This window comes from Ylistrum balloti, unplaced genomic scaffold (genome assembly GCF_031769215.1).
Source record: "Ylistrum balloti isolate Yb309-2 unplaced genomic scaffold, AGI_CSIRO_Ybal_v1 Utg369752, whole genome shotgun sequence".
Classification (NCBI taxonomy): Eukaryota; Metazoa; Mollusca; class Bivalvia; order Pectinida; family Pectinidae; genus Ylistrum; species Ylistrum balloti.
The window spans coordinates 668,708-675,897 of NW_026781955.1; the positions used below are offsets into that span (position 1 = coordinate 668,708).

The 7,190-nt window shown below is 38.3% G+C and overlaps 1 protein-coding gene across 1 annotated transcript in view; it reads right to left on the bottom strand.

Annotated features, from left to right (window-relative positions):
- The window catches only part of LOC132543290 (uncharacterized), a 50,016-nt gene extending 49,214 nt beyond the window's left edge, over nt 1–802 (bottom strand). Inside the window, exon 1 of the mRNA XM_060206778.1 lies at nt 746–802. The gene's annotated coding sequence lies outside the window, so the exon portion shown is untranslated. The remainder of the gene's footprint in view (nt 1–745) is intronic.
- Nucleotides 803–7,190: the final 6,388 nt, after the last annotated feature.

Consider the following 7,190-nt stretch of genomic DNA (forward strand, 5'->3'; position numbering starts at 1 on the left):
CGTGTAGCATTATCCAATGGCACGGGAACACGATGCATTGTTCTGTTGATCCAAGGGGTTGAGATACAGACGTTATTGTACGCGTGTTGTTCTTGAAACATAGGTCTTTGTCCCGGGAGTCGAGTCCACAAAATCGTGTTCCTCGAATCTTGAGCACGATTATGAAACATACACGGGTTAGCAAACTAGGGCCAGTACGGCACGAGTTATCGTGGTACACGGGCATGTACACACACTTCTCCAACCTTTGACAAGTTCACAGTCACATGCTTTCGGTCACAACAAACAATCAGGTTTTCCTTACAGTGTACATTATATAAATGAAAGAATAGGATAGTACATAGATAACAAGCTATCTTTACTAGAGAAATCTTTCAGGAGTCCCACCTCAACGACCCCTTATCTACTAAACTTCAGCGTGACCTTTCATCAGCCCTCACAATTTATACGTCAGAAGAACAAACCGCATTGCTTCCGCTGTGCGTTTACATGTTACAGGAATGTGTAAGAAAACACAGGTACAAAGGTAAAGCCTGTGTGTATGTACATGTCGATTGTTGAATGATTAGCTGGTGTGTGTTCACGGGGAACGTTTCTGCCGTTTCTTTCAAATACGACAACAGGTAATAAAAATGCTTACAAGACAAAGAAAGAAAAGCTAAAATTCTGCTTAAATTTCAAACAGAAGCAGAAAATTAAAAATGCGAAAATGACTTCGACAAATATAAGGAATGGTACAACTGACCTGGTCATGGTTCCATGGGTCCCTTAAATAGGCTGTTACACATCTGTATGTGGTGATGAGGTATCGAGAAGATTCTGCTATAGAAACGTGAAGCACGCGATGCTCTCAGTGACAATCCAATGTATAGAGCCGAGAATAATCTACAGCGCGACATCTATATCAGTACTGTTCCCTCCGTAGCGATACGTCACCCTGACTTACAGTAGTAATTATTCACGTTACAAAAACACCTATCAAAACGATCTCCCCGAAGGATCACCCATCAACGATAACCATTAAAACTCTAAAGATGATTCAGTTTATACTTCTTTCTGTTGAATTCCCATTCATTCATTCATAAAATTTGTATGATGCATACAGCTGTCTAAATAAAACATGGAATTTGTCATGCAACAGTTTGCATATCGTGTTCAGCACGCGAACACAGTGTATGCTACAGAACCAAATGTCAATAACATTTCCTCCAAACCGAAAAAAATGGCTATAGAAACAGCTCAGTACTGGCTTCAGCAAGGCATATTGGATTAGGATGCGCTCTCCTTGCAATGGAGATTGGAAAATCCGTTCCGGGATATTCACGAATGTATTGGATTCAATTACTTGTTTGTTTACAAAAACATAAAGTTCGTCTGATAAACAAGGCGTGTATTGTAATTTTATAGTGATAAGATAACGAAATAATCTATTCCGAATTCAGGGAGACGTCTGACCTAGTTATACACCAATGTCTGTACTACTTCCGGTTTAATGAACTATCCCAGTTCCTGATCACGTCGTACGCGCCGTCGCGACTCTCACGTCAACCAATGTAGCAATTGTCTTATTCATATCACTATGACTACAGATCAACATTACGTTGTTTTTTCTTAATGTTGTGCCACTTAAACTCGGTTTTGATGCTGCAATCATACGGCACTATCAGTGTCCGGAACGAGCGTAGCGCCAGGACTTTTTTTAAAATGCAGATTTGAGTGGTTAACCCGTTTGTGGCCGTAACTTACCTCGCAAAACGTTAGCAGGCCTTTTCACGGACCTTGTGTTTATCGTGTCAGACTTGTATATAGTAATCAGTAGACATTGTTACTGAAAAATCGATTATTTATCTTTACCCATTGATCTTCAATGATCCCGTTACAACATGGAGAAAGGGAATTAGAGTAAGAAAAATAAACTCGAATTTAACGTAATTTGACAATCTATGTTAATTTACGTGAACTGACTTGGAAACCAAGGACAATTAAAGCTTCGATGATTTTTCACTTTTTTGTTATTAGTCAAGTTGAAAAGTAGTGAAAAGGATTCAGCACAACAAATATTGTCATTACTTCCGCTACAGTAAAATTGATGACATCATATCACAAACGTATACGTCTTCCCGTATCAAGCTTAGTGGATGGACAGTTCCGCCGACGTCGAGCTGTTCATGAGCTCGTAGTAAGGTTCGAAACAGTTCATTTTTTACAGCATATGATTAAGAAAGCCATAGTTGGAACGCCATGGTTCCATGACCTTCATTTTCATACGTAATGTTTCATACAGGAAGTCCCTTTTCCTATCCAGCTCTGTTCTGTGCATATGCATTAGTCTGCGCCATCACTGGCATTTTGTTAAAGATGTTTAGGAAAAAAGAGGGAGGGGTTTGTCCGTTTCGTGTCGATTTCGAGCGAGTAGTAATGGCATCTACATCAACAAATAGGAATGGACAATAGATAAATTATGCTGTTAAAGGTGTAATGACTAATACTCCATCTTTAATAATGCATGCGTTTGTTGGTCTGAATTTTGCACCTGTTCAGAGCCGCTGTTTCGTATCTATTGATTTCCGGTCCCTTGGGATCTCCCAACACGCGTGAAACGTTTAGTTATGTCATGTTTTGTCTGGGAAAAAACATCCTATGTTTTGTCGCGTTCACAATTACTCCAGTCCATAATAAATGTCCTTATTATTATTTTTTTTTTTGTGTTTGATAAATGAAATAATGATACAGCTGTGCCATCAGCAGTGTTGTCGCCTCTAATATGAAATGATTTTTTTTTTTAAACAGATGAAATATCGTATTGCCATTTTTGTACTCCGGAATTGTTTGTGCAAAATCGGGAAATGACCGAGACTTCAATTTCATAAAGAGAATGGAGAGATACCGGCGATGTTCCCGATTGACTGTAACTCGATAATAAAGATGAAGGTGGAAAACCTTGAATTACAACTCAAATGCCGTTCTTTAGAATAATTCTAAAACGATCGACAAAAAACAGTAAGGTCATTTCAAATGTTAAGAAGACGCTTTCTAATCTTGAGTATGATAATTTACTGACAGGATTGTCTCCAGATATGTAAATATTCTAATATTAGACTTTAAATTCCTATCCTGATGGTAGTGTTAAATCACGTGTCTTAATAGCGATTAAGGATGGGCATCACTACAACATTGTTTACATTTTATATAAAGCTGATGTTTTTGTTGCACCATGTGTCTACGATGAGCGTCAAACACAACCAATCTCTGGTATATTGCACATGTGTTGGGCAGGTTTTCTCCATTATAACACACTATGAACTAATACACTAGGTGCGTTAATGAAAACATGAAAACTGGTTCTGTTTTTATTGTTTCTATCTAAATCACGTGTCAGACTGGTTTAGTTAATCGTCCATTGACAAAATATAAAACATCCGCATGTTTACAATATATGTAGTTGTGTTACAGCTTGTACTATTACCATTAAATGTAGGCCATAACTTAATTGAAATACATAATCAGTTATCTCAATTTCAATATAAGTTTCTTGATATAAAAATCTGCTACGTATCAACAGAATTCTCAATAGAATGATTAAATGTTTCCCTTCTTTAAAGTAGCATGTTCCCTCTGTGTTTGATGTTTGTTGCAGAATCTCGACACAGTTAGAACATCAAATTTATACAGAGAAACTGTAGCTACAAGATGCTTTGTACAAACATTTTTATTGCGTGTAGAATGTATACAAACAGCAGACATTAGCTCTTCACAGCTACTTCTACCATAAACAGGTGCCAAGTATAAAATAAGACGAAAAAAAATGTCCATGTGTCTGAACTGTCTTTTTTCTTTTTAAATTCGCATTGTCCAAATGCTGTTAAAAGAAGTTACACATGTATTCAAAAGCTGATTTAAAATTCATGTTAATAATTATCTACAACGCTACATTCTTTGAAGTTGTTCATGGAGCACGTGTCCTTTTGTTGTCCTTCTGGGCGGTTAAGCAATGATCGGGCCGTAATGAACACATATCAAGCTGATACCTCACCTAGTTTTTTTTAAATCGCTAAAAACCTAGCTGAATTGTAAAGCGACACCCGAGTATAAAAAGTCCCGACTTCTCTAAATGGTAGTTGACAGCGTGTCTTTTGAACAAGCCTTATTAATCATCATTTGTAACGATATCCGTCATTAAACATGTTTTGCTATATACGGGGGGTCACAAACACGTCTATTTCAGGACTTAACGAACATGTACTATAAAGGACACAAGATAAAACAAGAACACCAATCACCTCACAATGGGAAATCAGATAGTGAGGATTGTGGCCTCTTAAGGAATCATAATGATGATTAATTTCCTAATATACATTGAAAATATGTTTTTATTGAAATAAATCATCAGAAGAAATATCAGCTTATCTTTTTACACACAATTATACCGCTAAACAGGTGATGAATGTGCACAAGTGACAGGAACCGGAAGTCTACTGTAGATTTGTGAGTGTGTGACATTAAGAAGATACAATTACACTGGGGGAGGATGGGAGTGAAATTAGATTTGAACACCAGTGTACATCTTTAATTTAGATTTGATAAATAAATGCAACACGTGTAGGGTGTTATACGTCATCTTCGGCTTTGTTGATTAAATTCAGCTCAAGTTGGAATTCCATATAATGATCTTGATAGAAACAAATTTAGTTATGTTCTTATTGTAATAGTACGCATCAGTTACCATAGCAACAGACATACGATATTTAATTGGTGGAAAGTCTTAACAGATCTAGCTAGATCGACTTAAAGTCAAACATAAACTCGTCACTGAATAGTGCGAAATATTGTTCATATTTTAAATTTGACAGGACTAAGCCAACGAAAACAATATATACAGTTTCCTAACAGAAATAACGAGTGAACAGTGCACAGGCCTGTGGCTGTGACCAGTCAGTGACCAGTCTGTGACCAGTCAGTGACATAGTTCCGTATTCAACTATGTGTTTTATCAAGACAGTCCAAATTTATAATGGCAGGGGTATTTCCACCAATTACTGACAAAAGGGTTTTAAAAAGTAATTAGAAATATACCTATAAAGGTTTAAACAACCAGAAATTTACCAACTTGTGTAGAATATTTATATATTTAATGTCTGTTTCGTGATGTTCTACATATTTCTTTAAAACATCTTTAAAATAAATTCACCACCGAACGACTACTTTACATTGTGATTCAAAATATCACAGGCAGATGGATATCTGGCTAGCAGAAGAGGACCAGATGGGAACAGACAAGTGAGGATGACGATTGAAGGCAAACATCACAAAACCAATTGTGATCTGGACTTAAGATGTTTCCAGCTTTAGACACATGCATTTAGATACATTTCTGTCATCTGAGAAAAAACATAGACATCACACATTTATATCACAAAAAGAGAGAAAATCATGAAAGAGTCCTGTATATATTTCAGTCTTCTATCTTTCGTCTGACAAAACGCTGACTGTACATTGTAAGCATGTTTCCATGTTCCAGTATCCAGACTACTAGTGATGATAAGGACCCCAAATTGACCCTTATACACATTAACCTTTGACTAGTTTAGATGTTGTTAAACATATATTTTATCCAAACTCCTCACTACATTTTCTTTCACATTCCAATTAGCCAGTATTACTCGAGTATTGAAACAATGTGTATTAACTGGAACGTGGACTTTGAAGAGTCATTTTCCCAAAACATTTTTCTGTCAGAACATTTGATTGCCTGCCTCAGACTCCGTAGAACTCGCTTCCCTTGCGATGCCTTTTTGTTTCTTTGAAATGATGAACGGTGATACATCGTGTCGTGAACGTTTCATGACTATTAAGAATGTTTCTGAAAAAAAATACGAATGAAACAAACTGAGGACGAAATCGTGAGAATGACTGACTTTTATTGAGGGTAAGCGAGTTATTTGTTGATTTTGGCAACATGTAGGTACACACAATGTCCCTCTCTCGATCGACGGACTGTCTCTACACACAGTGTCCCTCTCTCGATCGACGGACTGTCTCTACACACAGTGTCCCTCTCTCGATCGACGGACTGTCTCTACACACAGTGTCCCTCTCTCGATCGACGGACTGTCTCTACACACAGAGTCCCTCTCTCGATCGACGGACTGTCTCGTTACAATACAATGGTACATGTATGTACACGCAGTGCCCCTCTCCCGATCGACACACTGTCTCGTTACTGTACAATGGTACATGTAAGTACACACAGTGTCCCTCTCTCGATCGACGGGCTGTCTCGTTACTGTACAACGGTACATGTATGTACACACAGTGTCCCTCTCTCGATCGACGGACTGTCTCTACACAGTGTCCCTCTCTCGATCGACGGACTGTCTCTACACAAAGTGTCCCTCTCCCGATCGACGGACTGTCTTGTTACTGTACAACGGTACATGTAAGTACACACAGTGTCCCTCTCTCGATCGACGGACTGTCTCGTTACAATACAACGGTACATGTATGTACACGCAGTGCCCCTCTCCCGATCGACTCGCTGTCTCGTTACACAGCAACAGTACATGTATGAAATGACCCCCTCCTCCCCAACGTGTCACATCTATATCGAATTTTGTTGCAATTAATGGTTGCATTGATCGATTAATAAGCAACACAGACTACTTAGCGGTAGTTGTGTATGTTTATTGGTCACAACAGACTATTTAGTGGTAGCTTCGTATGTTTATTGGTCACCACAGACTATTTAGTGGTAGCTTCGTATGTTTATTGGTCATGAGACAATTTTGCAGTAGTTTCGTAAAACACATATCGCTGTCTCGACTGAAAGTGTCGTTGTTCTTTAGTACCAAAATCCCGACTTACGTGTCAAGAGAAGGTCAGGTACATGGTCACGGAACCACAGACAGAAAATTATCGACTTGCCAAGCGCCCACGGTAACAGTACTCCGATGAATTATAGGTCAGTAGTGACTTCTTGTGACTCTTGATGGGAAAAAATTCAAAGTGCTTCTCCCGCGGGCGTCGCACGGTTTCTATACAGTTTGATTTATTGAAGAGCTGGTCAGGGTAGGTAACAATGACAGTGTCCTATTTAAGTTAAGTACTGATTACGTTGTCTCTGTTTTGGAGAACGTGACATTTTCTTTACAGATCACCTGACCTTACTGTGCTTTTTGAGAGCCTTTGTGTAA